Raw genomic sequence first — 12,365 nt, forward strand, 5'->3', positions numbered from 1 at the left:
TCATCGGACGTCCGCCCCCAACAAATGCAACGAACGAAATGAGAAGAAAAAAAAAGTGGTAGAATGCTCGCTTAGCACGCGGGCGGCCCGGGTTCGATTCCCGGCCGATGTATCGTTCTGCTGTTATCGCTATAATGCTGCCGCACCGATTCCTCGCTTGAGCTCCGTCAGCCTCAGGAATGTATAGCAGGATTCGCTGTGAGAAGAACCAAACACGCAGCACGCAAGAGACCGTACTTGGACGGTCGCGTGCTATTTCTGAGCTGTAACGTCGGCCTGGCCCAACAGGCCGCTGTGTTCAGGCGCCGCAAGGGCGATGGACTGTAACCTCAGGCAGTGCTGCGTTCCGTTGAAAAAGCTGCGGCAGCAGTTTAATCTAGCAAGTCGGGAAAGCACGTGTAGCAACACAACAGATTCTTCAGAGCGCGCAAACTCTCTATCTCTAATATGCGAGACTTACCAAGTTTCCTGGAACGTTGCTCGCAACGTGCCTCGGTAGCGCAGTAGGTAGCGCGTAAGTCTCATAATCTTAAGGTCGTGAGTTCGATCCTCACCCGGGGCATTTAATTTGCTGTACATCACGGCTGAATTAACGGTGTTGCTGTTGCTAGGGAACGAACTTAATTGTCATTCGTTATCCACAAGGAGTCTACGCTCAGCGTCAAAATGTTTATTTCCAATTATGACAACGTACAACTTTGATCTTTCTCTTAACCTGTTATGAGTAAAATAACGAATAGTCAATTTCGAGCTGTGCGCAAATATGCTGGCAAACAGAGAACAGCAGTGAGTCCAGGTTCAGCACGAAATACGAGAGGAAACGGAGTGAACCTCACGTCATAGCGCAAATCCGGTGTGGTCTAGTGGCGCCGGCACGGTAGCTCAGCGCGCTCGGTCAGAGGGTTAGCTGCCCTCTGTAATTAAAAAAAAACTGAGTTAATGGATCAACAACGAACTGGAACGGGTGTCTTTCGACGTCCTCCCAGAGCAGATACAACGAACGAAAACGAACAAAATGAGATTTAAAAAAAAAAAAAAAAAGTGGCTAGGATACCTGGCTTTCACCCAGGAGGCCCGGGTTCGATTCCCGGTACCGGAACGGAAGTTTTTACGCACCCAACGCTCCATGTTTTGGCCTTCCAACGTTCGTTTTTCGCCCTCCTTGCGGAGCTTCAACCGAATGTAATCGGGGAAAACAGGCACATGATGCAATTACTGTCAGCACCGGGGTAAAGGGAGAGGAGGCGCTGGTCAGCTGTTGGGCTGCTACCAGCGTCAGTGGGAAGTCGGTGAAGTCGCCAGTTGCGCCAGAAGCCAGATATTACCGTAGTACGCCTACACACGCGTTCCAGTTATTCACGTTGCTTGCAGCCGCTCCATCCGCAAGAAGCGTGAGCCCGGATAGCTCAGTCGGTAGAGCATTAGGCTTTTAACCTAAGGGTCCAGGGTTCGAGTCCCTGTCCGGGCGAAGATTTTTAACGTTTCCGTAATGGCTCGTCTCGTAGCGATGGTAGCCCTGCCGTAATCAGTGCACGGAGTTCGTTTCCTGTCAAAATTCTGCGCAGACGGGTTTGATTTTTCACGATTCGAGGGACTCTTCAGTTACGAGCAGTCGTGGCCGAGTGGTTAAGGCGTCTGACTAGAAATCAGATTCCCTCTGGGAGCGTAGGTTCGAGTCCTACCGACTGCGTCCGTTTTTTCTTTTTTTGTTTAAGAAGAAGGAGCAGAAAATTTCGCAGTTTGCCTGTCGTTTTGGTACCTCGCCTCTCACAGCCGTTTATAGTGCCTGTCCTTTTGATAAGGGCGAATTCCAAGCGTCAGCTTTCGCGTCAGCCGAGCAAAGTCGGGACAAGTCGGGACATACTACAGGATGGTCTGCGTGGAGTAACGACGACAAAAACGTTAATTTAACAGCACGCGGCTCACATACTATATACGAAAAAACTAGCGTTACTTGCGGTGGCCGGGAATCGAACCCGGATCAACTGCTTGGAAGGCAACTATGCTCACCATTACACCACCACCGCACAGCCGCTCCTCGCGACGCCGCGCTGTGTCGGCTTCCCGCCCGCCAGCAGCGGCCCACGGTGATAGTAGCTGTAGGCGCTTTACGAGCTAGGAGGGTGCATCCACACGCATTCGGGTAGCGCCTCCACGCACGCTGCGTCTTTGGGCGAGACTAGTCGCCGCAGCCGCAAGGTTACTCACACGATAGTGATGAGTGGTCGTTTTAAGGCAGTGTAGTGGAGGACTCCGCGTGTGTAGCACTTTTTTCGGTTTCATCCGACGTCGCTGGGTGGCAATCCCACTTTCCCTGCAGAAAACTGCTCGGGAAGCACGGGCAGCTTGTCGAGCATCGGTGGTTCAGTGGCATGTGCCTCAGTAGTGCAGTAAGCAGCGCGTAAGTCTCATAATCTTAAGGTTTGCCGGCACGATAACTCAGCGTGTTCGGTCTGACAGTTATCTGCCCTCTGTAATAAAAGACTGAGTCAACGATGAACTTGAACGGGCGTCATCGGACGTCCGCCCCCAACAAATGCAACGAACGAAATGAGAAGAAAAAAAAAGTGGTAGAATGCTCGCTTAGCACGCGGGCGGCCCGGGTTCGATTCCCGGCCGATGTATCGTTCTGCTGTTATCGCTATAATGCTGCCGCACCGATTCCTCGCTTGAGCTCCGTCAGCCTCAGGAATGTATAGCAGGATTCGCTGTGAGAAGAACCAAACACGCAGCACGCAAGAGACCGTACTTGGACGGTCGCGTGCTATTTCTGAGCTGTAACGTCGGCCTGGCCCAACAGGCCGCTGTGTTCAGGCGCCGCAAGGGCGATGGACTGTAACCTCAGGCAGTGCTGCGTTCCGTTGAAAAAGCTGCGGCAGCAGTTTAATCTAGCAAGTCGGGAAAGCACGTGTAGCAACACAACAGATTCTTCAGAGCGCGCAAACTCTCTATCTCTAATATGCGAGACTTACCAAGTTTCCTGGAACGTTGCTCGCAACGTGCCTCGGTAGCGCAGTAGGTAGCGCGTAAGTCTCATAATCTTAAGGTCGTGAGTTCGATCCTCACCCGGGGCATTTAATTTGCTGTACATCACGGCTGAATTAACGGTGTTGCTGTTGCTAGGGAACGAACTTAATTGTCATTCGTTATCCACAAGGAGTCTACGCTCAGCGTCAAAATGTTTATTTCCAATTATGACAACGTACAACTTTGATCTTTCTCTTAACCTGTTATGAGTAAAATAACGAATAGTCAATTTCGAGCTGTGCGCAAATATGCTGGCAAACAGAGAACAGCAGTGAGTCCAGGTTCAGCACGAAATACGAGAGGAAACGGAGTGAACCTCACGTCATAGCGCAAATCCGGTGTGGTCTAGTGGCGCCGGCACGGTAGCTCAGCGCGCTCGGTCAGAGGGTTAGCTGCCCTCTGTAATTAAAAAAAAACTGAGTTAATGGATCAACAACGAACTGGAACGGGTGTCTTTCGACGTCCTCCCAGAGCAGATACAACGAACGAAAACGAACAAAATGAGATTTAAAAAAAAAAAAAAAAAGTGGCTAGGATACCTGGCTTTCACCCAGGAGGCCCGGGTTCGATTCCCGGTACCGGAACGGAAGTTTTTACGCACCCAACGCTCCATGTTTTGGCCTTCCAACGTTCGTTTTTCGCCCTCCTTGCGGAGCTTCAACCGAATGTAATCGGGGAAAACAGGCACATGATGCAATTACTGTCAGCACCGGGGTAAAGGGAGAGGAGGCGCTGGTCAGCTGTTGGGCTGCTACCAGCGTCAGTGGGAAGTCGGTGAAGTCGCCAGTTGCGCCAGAAGCCAGATATTACCGTAGTACGCCTACACACGCGTTCCAGTTATTCACGTTGCTTGCAGCCGCTCCATCCGCAAGAAGCGTGAGCCCGGATAGCTCAGTCGGTAGAGCATTAGGCTTTTAACCTAAGGGTCCAGGGTTCGAGTCCCTGTCCGGGCGAAGATTTTTAACGTTTCCGTAATGGCTCGTCTCGTAGCGATGGTAGCCCTGCCGTAATCAGTGCACGGAGTTCGTTTCCTGTCAAAATTCTGCGCAGACGGGTTTGATTTTTCACGATTCGAGGGACTCTTCAGTTACGAGCAGTCGTGGCCGAGTGGTTAAGGCGTCTGACTAGAAATCAGATTCCCTCTGGGAGCGTAGGTTCGAGTCCTACCGACTGCGTCCGTTTTTTCTTTTTTTGTTTAAGAAGAAGGAGCAGAAAATTTCGCAGTTTGCCTGTCGTTTTGGTACCTCGCCTCTCACAGCCGTTTATAGTGCCTGTCCTTTTGATAAGGGCGAATTCCAAGCGTCAGCTTTCGCGTCAGCCGAGCAAAGTCGGGGCAAGTCGGGACATACTACAGGATGGTCTGCGTGGAGTAACGACGACAAAAACGTTAATTTAACAGCACGCGGCTCACATACTATATACGAAAAAACTAGCGTTACTTGCGGTGGCCGGGAATCGAACCCGGATCAACTGCTTGGAAGGCAACTATGCTCACCATTACACCACCACCGCACAGCCGCTCCTCGCGACGCCGCGCTGTGTCGGCTTCCCGCCCGCCAGCAGCGGCCCACGGTGATAGTAGCTGTAGGCGCTTTACGAGCTAGGAGGGTGCATCCACACGCATTCGGGTAGCGCCTCCACGCACGCTGCGTCTTTGGGCGAGACTAGTCGCCGCAGCCGCAAGGTTACTCACACGATAGTGATGAGTGGTCGTTTTAAGGCAGTGTAGTGGAGGACTCCGCGTGTGTAGCACTTTTTTCGGTTTCATCCGACGTCGCTGGGTGGCAATCCCACTTTCCCTGCAGAAAACTGCTCGGGAAGCACGGGCAGCTTGTCGAGCATCGGTGGTTCAGTGGCATGTGCCTCAGTAGTGCAGTAAGCAGCGCGTAAGTCTCATAATCTTAAGGTTTGCCGGCACGATAACTCAGCGTGTTCGGTCTGACAGTTATCTGCCCTCTGTAATAAAAGACTGAGTCAACGATGAACTTGAACGGGCGTCATCGGACGTCCGCCCCCAACAAATGCAACGAACGAAATGAGAAGAAAAAAAAAGTGGTAGAATGCTCGCTTAGCACGCGGGCGGCCCGGGTTCGATTCCCGGCCGATGTATCGTTCTGCTGTTATCGCTATAATGCTGCCGCACCGATTCCTCGCTTGAGCTCCGTCAGCCTCAGGAATGTATAGCAGGATTCGCTGTGAGAAGAACCAAACACGCAGCACGCAAGAGACCGTACTTGGACGGTCGCGTGCTATTTCTGAGCTGTAACGTCGGCCTGGCCCAACAGGCCGCTGTGTTCAGGCGCCGCAAGGGCGATGGACTGTAACCTCAGGCAGTGCTGCGTTCCGTTGAAAAAGCTGCGGCAGCAGTTTAATCTAGCAAGTCGGGAAAGCACGTGTAGCAACACAACAGATTCTTCAGAGCGCGCAAACTCTCTATCTCTAATATGCGAGACTTACCAAGTTTCCTGGAACGTTGCTCGCAACGTGCCTCGGTAGCGCAGTAGGTAGCGCGTAAGTCTCATAATCTTAAGGTCGTGAGTTCGATCCTCACCCGGGGCATTTAATTTGCTGTACATCACGGCTGAATTAACGGTGTTGCTGTTGCTAGGGAACGAACTTAATTGTCATTCGTTATCCACAAGGAGTCTACGCTCAGCGTCAAAATGTTTATTTCCAATTATGACAACGTACAACTTTGATCTTTCTCTTAACCTGTTATGAGTAAAATAACGAATAGTCAATTTCGAGCTGTGCGCAAATATGCTGGCAAACAGAGAACAGCAGTGAGTCCAGGTTCAGCACGAAATACGAGAGGAAACGGAGTGAACCTCACGTCATAGCGCAAATCCGGTGTGGTCTAGTGGCGCCGGCACGGTAGCTCAGCGCGCTCGGTCAGAGGGTTAGCTGCCCTCTGTAATTAAAAAAAAACTGAGTTAATGGATCAACAACGAACTGGAACGGGTGTCTTTCGACGTCCTCCCAGAGCAGATACAACGAACGAAAACGAACAAAATGAGATTTAAAAAAAAAAAAAAAAAAGTGGCTAGGATACCTGGCTTTCACCCAGGAGGCCCGGGTTCGATTCCCGGTACCGGAACGGAAGTTTTTACGCACCCAACGCTCCATGTTTTGGCCTTCCAACGTTCGTTTTTCGCCCTCCTTGCGGAGCTTCAACCGAATGTAATCGGGGAAAACAGGCACATGATGCAATTACTGTCAGCACCGGGGTAAAGGGAGAGGAGGCGCTGGTCAGCTGTTGGGCTGCTACCAGCGTCAGTGGGAAGTCGGTGAAGTCGCCAGTTGCGCCAGAAGCCAGATATTACCGTAGTACGCCTACACACGCGTTCCAGTTATTCACGTTGCTTGCAGCCGCTCCATCCGCAAGAAGCGTGAGCCCGGATAGCTCAGTCGGTAGAGCATTAGGCTTTTAACCTAAGGGTCCAGGGTTCGAGTCCCTGTCCGGGCGAAGATTTTTAACGTTTCCGTAATGGCTCGTCTCGTAGCGATGGTAGCCCTGCCGTAATCAGTGCACGGAGTTCGTTTCCTGTCAAAATTCTGCGCAGACGGGTTTGATTTTTCACGATTCGAGGGACTCTTCAGTTACGAGCAGTCGTGGCCGAGTGGTTAAGGCGTCTGACTAGAAATCAGATTCCCTCTGGGAGCGTAGGTTCGAGTCCTACCGACTGCGTCCGTTTTTTCTTTTTTTGTTTAAGAAGAAGGAGCAGAAAATTTCGCAGTTTGCCTGTCGTTTTGGTACCTCGCCTCTCACAGCCGTTTATAGTGCCTGTCCTTTTGATAAGGGCGAATTCCAAGCGTCAGCTTTCGCGTCAGCCGAGCAAAGTCGGGGCAAGTCGGGACATACTACAGGATGGTCTGCGTGGAGTAACGACGACAAAAACGTTAATTTAACAGCACGCGGCTCACATACTATATACGAAAAAACTAGCGTTACTTGCGGTGGCCGGGAATCGAACCCGGATCAACTGCTTGGAAGGCAACTATGCTCACCATTACACCACCACCGCACAGCCGCTCCTCGCGACGCCGCGCTGTGTCGGCTTCCCGCCCGCCAGCAGCGGCCCACGGTGATAGTAGCTGTAGGCGCTTTACGAGCTAGGAGGGTGCATCCACACGCATTCGGGTAGCGCCTCCACGCACGCTGCGTCTTTGGGCGAGACTAGTCGCCGCAGCCGCAAGGTTACTCACACGATAGTGATGAGTGGTCGTTTTAAGGCAGTGTAGTGGAGGACTCCGCGTGTGTAGCACTTTTTTCGGTTTCATCCGACGTCGCTGGGTGGCAATCCCACTTTCCCTGCAGAAAACTGCTCGGGAAGCACGGGCAGCTTGTCGAGCATCGGTGGTTCAGTGGCATGTGCCTCAGTAGTGCAGTAAGCAGCGCGTAAGTCTCATAATCTTAAGGTTTGCCGGCACGATAACTCAGCGTGTTCGGTCTGACAGTTATCTGCCCTCTGTAATAAAAGACTGAGTCAACGATGAACTTGAACGGGCGTCATCGGACGTCCGCCCCCAACAAATGCAACGAACGAAATGAGAAGAAAAAAAAAGTGGTAGAATGCTCGCTTAGCACGCGGGCGGCCCGGGTTCGATTCCCGGCCGATGTATCGTTCTGCTGTTATCGCTATAATGCTGCCGCACCGATTCCTCGCTTGAGCTCCGTCAGCCTCAGGAATGTATAGCAGGATTCGCTGTGAGAAGAACCAAACACGCAGCACGCAAGAGACCGTACTTGGACGGTCGCGTGCTATTTCTGAGCTGTAACGTCGGCCTGGCCCAACAGGCCGCTGTGTTCAGGCGCCGCAAGGGCGATGGACTGTAACCTCAGGCAGTGCTGCGTTCCGTTGAAAAAGCTGCGGCAGCAGTTTAATCTAGCAAGTCGGGAAAGCACGTGTAGCAACACAACAGATTCTTCAGAGCGCGCAAACTCTCTATCTCTAATATGCGAGACTTACCAAGTTTCCTGGAACGTTGCTCGCAACGTGCCTCGGTAGCGCAGTAGGTAGCGCGTAAGTCTCATAATCTTAAGGTCGTGAGTTCGATCCTCACCCGGGGCATTTAATTTGCTGTACATCACGGCTGAATTAACGGTGTTGCTGTTGCTAGGGAACGAACTTAATTGTCATTCGTTATCCACAAGGAGTCTACGCTCAGCGTCAAAATGTTTATTTCCAATTATGACAACGTACAACTTTGATCTTTCTCTTAACCTGTTATGAGTAAAATAACGAATAGTCAATTTCGAGCTGTGCGCAAATATGCTGGCAAACAGAGAACAGCAGTGAGTCCAGGTTCAGCACGAAATACGAGAGGAAACGGAGTGAACCTCACGTCATAGCGCAAATCCGGTGTGGTCTAGTGGCGCCGGCACGGTAGCTCAGCGCGCTCGGTCAGAGGGTTAGCTGCCCTCTGTAATTAAAAAAAAACTGAGTTAATGGATCAACAACGAACTGGAACGGGTGTCTTTCGACGTCCTCCCAGAGCAGATACAACGAACGAAAACGAACAAAATGAGATTTAAAAAAAAAAAAAAAAAGTGGCTAGGATACCTGGCTTTCACCCAGGAGGCCCGGGTTCGATTCCCGGTACCGGAACGGAAGTTTTTACGCACCCAACGCTCCATGTTTTGGCCTTCCAACGTTCGTTTTTCGCCCTCCTTGCGGAGCTTCAACCGAATGTAATCGGGGAAAACAGGCACATGATGCAATTACTGTCAGCACCGGGGTAAAGGGAGAGGAGGCGCTGGTCAGCTGTTGGGCTGCTACCAGCGTCAGTGGGAAGTCGGTGAAGTCGCCAGTTGCGCCAGAAGCCAGATATTACCGTAGTACGCCTACACACGCGTTCCAGTTATTCACGTTGCTTGCAGCCGCTCCATCCGCAAGAAGCGTGAGCCCGGATAGCTCAGTCGGTAGAGCATTAGGCTTTTAACCTAAGGGTCCAGGGTTCGAGTCCCTGTCCGGGCGAAGATTTTTAACGTTTCCGTAATGGCTCGTCTCGTAGCGATGGTAGCCCTGCCGTAATCAGTGCACGGAGTTCGTTTCCTGTCAAAATTCTGCGCAGACGGGTTTGATTTTTCACGATTCGAGGGACTCTTCAGTTACGAGCAGTCGTGGCCGAGTGGTTAAGGCGTCTGACTAGAAATCAGATTCCCTCTGGGAGCGTAGGTTCGAGTCCTACCGACTGCGTCCGTTTTTTCTTTTTTTGTTTAAGAAGAAGGAGCAGAAAATTTCGCAGTTTGCCTGTCGTTTTGGTACCTCGCCTCTCACAGCCGTTTATAGTGCCTGTCCTTTTGATAAGGGCGAATTCCAAGCGTCAGCTTTCGCGTCAGCCGAGCAAAGTCGGGACAAGTCGGGACATACTACAGGATGGTCTGCGTGGAGTAACGACGACAAAAACGTTAATTTAACAGCACGCGGCTCACATACTATATACGAAAAAACTAGCGTTACTTGCGGTGGCCGGGAATCGAACCCGGATCAACTGCTTGGAAGGCAACTATGCTCACCATTACACCACCACCGCACAGCCGCTCCTCGCGACGCCGCGCTGTGTCGGCTTCCCGCCCGCCAGCAGCGGCCCACGGTGATAGTAGCTGTAGGCGCTTTACGAGCTAGGAGGGTGCATCCACACGCATTCGGGTAGCGCCTCCACGCACGCTGCGTCTTTGGGCGAGACTAGTCGCCGCAGCCGCAAGGTTACTCACACGATAGTGATGAGTGGTCGTTTTAAGGCAGTGTAGTGGAGGACTCCGCGTGTGTAGCACTTTTTTCGGTTTCATCCGACGTCGCTGGGTGGCAATCCCACTTTCCCTGCAGAAAACTGCTCGGGAAGCACGGGCAGCTTGTCGAGCATCGGTGGTTCAGTGGCATGTGCCTCAGTAGTGCAGTAAGCAGCGCGTAAGTCTCATAATCTTAAGGTTTGCCGGCACGATAACTCAGCGTGTTCGGTCTGACAGTTATCTGCCCTCTGTAATAAAAGACTGAGTCAACGATGAACTTGAACGGGCGTCATCGGACGTCCGCCCCCAACAAATGCAACGAACGAAATGAGAAGAAAAAAAAAGTGGTAGAATGCTCGCTTAGCACGCGGGCGGCCCGGGTTCGATTCCCGGCCGATGTATCGTTCTGCTGTTATCGCTATAATGCTGCCGCACCGATTCCTCGCTTGAGCTCCGTCAGCCTCAGGAATGTATAGCAGGATTCGCTGTGAGAAGAACCAAACACGCAGCACGCAAGAGACCGTACTTGGACGGTCGCGTGCTATTTCTGAGCTGTAACGTCGGCCTGGCCCAACAGGCCGCTGTGTTCAGGCGCCGCAAGGGCGATGGACTGTAACCTCAGGCAGTGCTGCGTTCCGTTGAAAAAGCTGCGGCAGCAGTTTAATCTAGCAAGTCGGGAAAGCACGTGTAGCAACACAACAGATTCTTCAGAGCGCGCAAACTCTCTATCTCTAATATGCGAGACTTACCAAGTTTCCTGGAACGTTGCTCGCAACGTGCCTCGGTAGCGCAGTAGGTAGCGCGTAAGTCTCATAATCTTAAGGTCGTGAGTTCGATCCTCACCCGGGGCATTTAATTTGCTGTACATCACGGCTGAATTAACGGTGTTGCTGTTGCTAGGGAACGAACTTAATTGTCATTCGTTATCCACAAGGAGTCTACGCTCAGCGTCAAAATGTTTATTTCCAATTATGACAACGTACAACTTTGATCTTTCTCTTAACCTGTTATGAGTAAAATAACGAATAGTCAATTTCGAGCTGTGCGCAAATATGCTGGCAAACAGAGAACAGCAGTGAGTCCAGGTTCAGCACGAAATACGAGAGGAAACGGAGTGAACCTCACGTCATAGCGCAAATCCGGTGTGGTCTAGTGGCGCCGGCACGGTAGCTCAGCGCGCTCGGTCAGAGGGTTAGCTGCCCTCTGTAATTAAAAAAAAACTGAGTTAATGGATCAACAACGAACTGGAACGGGTGTCTTTCGACGTCCTCCCAGAGCAGATACAACGAACGAAAACGAACAAAATGAGATTTTAAAAAAAAAAAAAAAGTGGCTAGGATACCTGGCTTTCACCCAGGAGGCCCGGGTTCGATTCCCGGTACCGGAACGGAAGTTTTTACGCACCCAACGCTCCATGTTTTGGCCTTCCAACGTTCGTTTTTCGCCCTCCTTGCGGAGCTTCAACCGAATGTAATCGGGGAAAACAGGCACATGATGCAATTACTGTCAGCACCGGGGTAAAGGGAGAGGAGGCGCTGGTCAGCTGTTGGGCTGCTACCAGCGTCAGTGGGAAGTCGGTGAAGTCGCCAGTTGCGCCAGAAGCCAGATATTACCGTAGTACGCCTACACACGCGTTCCAGTTATTCACGTTGCTTGCAGCCGCTCCATCCGCAAGAAGCGTGAGCCCGGATAGCTCAGTCGGTAGAGCATTAGGCTTTTAACCTAAGGGTCCAGGGTTCGAGTCCCTGTCCGGGCGAAGATTTTTAACGTTTCCGTAATGGCTCGTCTCGTAGCGATGGTAGCCCTGCCGTAATCAGTGCACGGAGTTCGTTTCCTGTCAAAATTCTGCGCAGACGGGTTTGATTTTTCACGATTCGAGGGACTCTTCAGTTACGAGCAGTCGTGGCCGAGTGGTTAAGGCGTCTGACTAGAAATCAGATTCCCTCTGGGAGCGTAGGTTCGAGTCCTACCGACTGCGTCCGTTTTTTCTTTTTTTGTTTAAGAAGAAGGAGCAGAAAATTTCGCAGTTTGCCTGTCGTTTTGGTACCTCGCCTCTCACAGCCGTTTATAGTGCCTGTCCTTTTGATAAGGGCGAATTCCAAGCGTCAGCTTTCGCGTCAGCCGAGCAAAGTCGGGGCAAGTCGGGACATACTACAGGATGGTCTGCGTGGAGTAACGACGACAAAAACGTTAATTTAACAGCACGCGGCTCACATACTATATACGAAAAAACTAGCGTTACTTGCGGTGGCCGGGAATCGAACCCGGATCAACTGCTTGGAAGGCAACTATGCTCACCATTACACCACCACCGCACAGCCGCTCCTCGCGACGCCGCGCTGTGTCGGCTTCCCGCCCGCCAGCAGCGGCCCACGGTGATAGTAGCTGTAGGCGCTTTACGAGCTAGGAGGGTGCATCCACACGCATTCGGGTAGCGCCTCCACGCACGCTGCGTCTTTGGGCGAGACTAGTCGCCGCAGCCGCAAGGTTACTCACACGATAGTGATGAGTGGTCGTTTTAAGGCAGTGTAGTGGAGGACTCCGCGTGTGTAGCACTTTTTTCGGTTTCATCCGACGTCGCTGGGTGGCAATCCCACTTTCCCTG

The 12,365-nt window shown here is 51.8% G+C and overlaps 20 non-coding genes across 20 annotated transcripts; 15 read left to right on the forward strand and 5 right to left on the reverse strand.

Moving 5' to 3' along the window:
* Nucleotides 1-489: 489 nt before the first annotated feature.
* Trnam-cau (transfer RNA methionine (anticodon CAU)) lies at nt 490-562 on the forward strand. Its single transcript has one exon. It is a non-coding gene; the product is annotated as a tRNA-Met (tRNA).
* An 833-nt stretch (nt 563-1,395) lies between these two features.
* On the forward strand, nt 1,396-1,468 carry Trnak-uuu (transfer RNA lysine (anticodon UUU)). Its single transcript has one exon. It is a non-coding gene; the product is annotated as a tRNA-Lys (tRNA).
* A 140-nt stretch (nt 1,469-1,608) lies between these two features.
* On the forward strand, nt 1,609-1,690 carry Trnas-aga (transfer RNA serine (anticodon AGA)). Its single transcript has one exon. It is a non-coding gene; the product is annotated as a tRNA-Ser (tRNA).
* Nucleotides 1,691-1,955: 265 nt separating this feature from the next.
* Trnag-ucc (transfer RNA glycine (anticodon UCC)) lies at nt 1,956-2,027 on the reverse strand. The gene has a single exon. It is a non-coding gene; the product is annotated as a tRNA-Gly (tRNA).
* A 974-nt stretch (nt 2,028-3,001) lies between these two features.
* Trnam-cau (transfer RNA methionine (anticodon CAU)) lies at nt 3,002-3,074 on the forward strand. Its single transcript has one exon. It is a non-coding gene; the product is annotated as a tRNA-Met (tRNA).
* An 833-nt stretch (nt 3,075-3,907) lies between these two features.
* On the forward strand, nt 3,908-3,980 carry Trnak-uuu (transfer RNA lysine (anticodon UUU)). The gene has a single exon. It is a non-coding gene; the product is annotated as a tRNA-Lys (tRNA).
* Nucleotides 3,981-4,120: 140 nt separating this feature from the next.
* Trnas-aga (transfer RNA serine (anticodon AGA)) lies at nt 4,121-4,202 on the forward strand. The gene has a single exon. It is a non-coding gene; the product is annotated as a tRNA-Ser (tRNA).
* A 265-nt stretch (nt 4,203-4,467) lies between these two features.
* Nucleotides 4,468-4,539, reverse strand: Trnag-ucc (transfer RNA glycine (anticodon UCC)). Its single transcript has one exon. It is a non-coding gene; the product is annotated as a tRNA-Gly (tRNA).
* A 974-nt stretch (nt 4,540-5,513) lies between these two features.
* On the forward strand, nt 5,514-5,586 carry Trnam-cau (transfer RNA methionine (anticodon CAU)). The gene has a single exon. It is a non-coding gene; the product is annotated as a tRNA-Met (tRNA).
* An 834-nt stretch (nt 5,587-6,420) lies between these two features.
* Trnak-uuu (transfer RNA lysine (anticodon UUU)) lies at nt 6,421-6,493 on the forward strand. The gene has a single exon. It is a non-coding gene; the product is annotated as a tRNA-Lys (tRNA).
* A 140-nt stretch (nt 6,494-6,633) lies between these two features.
* Nucleotides 6,634-6,715, forward strand: Trnas-aga (transfer RNA serine (anticodon AGA)). Its single transcript has one exon. It is a non-coding gene; the product is annotated as a tRNA-Ser (tRNA).
* A 265-nt stretch (nt 6,716-6,980) lies between these two features.
* Trnag-ucc (transfer RNA glycine (anticodon UCC)) lies at nt 6,981-7,052 on the reverse strand. Its single transcript has one exon. It is a non-coding gene; the product is annotated as a tRNA-Gly (tRNA).
* Nucleotides 7,053-8,026: 974 nt separating this feature from the next.
* Trnam-cau (transfer RNA methionine (anticodon CAU)) lies at nt 8,027-8,099 on the forward strand. The gene has a single exon. It is a non-coding gene; the product is annotated as a tRNA-Met (tRNA).
* An 833-nt stretch (nt 8,100-8,932) lies between these two features.
* On the forward strand, nt 8,933-9,005 carry Trnak-uuu (transfer RNA lysine (anticodon UUU)). The gene has a single exon. It is a non-coding gene; the product is annotated as a tRNA-Lys (tRNA).
* A 140-nt stretch (nt 9,006-9,145) lies between these two features.
* Trnas-aga (transfer RNA serine (anticodon AGA)) lies at nt 9,146-9,227 on the forward strand. The gene has a single exon. It is a non-coding gene; the product is annotated as a tRNA-Ser (tRNA).
* Nucleotides 9,228-9,492: 265 nt separating this feature from the next.
* Trnag-ucc (transfer RNA glycine (anticodon UCC)) lies at nt 9,493-9,564 on the reverse strand. Its single transcript has one exon. It is a non-coding gene; the product is annotated as a tRNA-Gly (tRNA).
* Nucleotides 9,565-10,538: 974 nt separating this feature from the next.
* On the forward strand, nt 10,539-10,611 carry Trnam-cau (transfer RNA methionine (anticodon CAU)). The gene has a single exon. It is a non-coding gene; the product is annotated as a tRNA-Met (tRNA).
* An 832-nt stretch (nt 10,612-11,443) lies between these two features.
* On the forward strand, nt 11,444-11,516 carry Trnak-uuu (transfer RNA lysine (anticodon UUU)). The gene has a single exon. It is a non-coding gene; the product is annotated as a tRNA-Lys (tRNA).
* A 140-nt stretch (nt 11,517-11,656) lies between these two features.
* On the forward strand, nt 11,657-11,738 carry Trnas-aga (transfer RNA serine (anticodon AGA)). Its single transcript has one exon. It is a non-coding gene; the product is annotated as a tRNA-Ser (tRNA).
* Nucleotides 11,739-12,003: 265 nt separating this feature from the next.
* Nucleotides 12,004-12,075, reverse strand: Trnag-ucc (transfer RNA glycine (anticodon UCC)). The gene has a single exon. It is a non-coding gene; the product is annotated as a tRNA-Gly (tRNA).
* Nucleotides 12,076-12,365: the final 290 nt, after the last annotated feature.

This window comes from Schistocerca nitens, unplaced genomic scaffold (assembly GCF_023898315.1).
Source record: "Schistocerca nitens isolate TAMUIC-IGC-003100 unplaced genomic scaffold, iqSchNite1.1 HiC_scaffold_217, whole genome shotgun sequence".
Lineage (NCBI taxonomy): Eukaryota > Metazoa > Arthropoda > Insecta > Orthoptera > Acrididae > Schistocerca > Schistocerca nitens.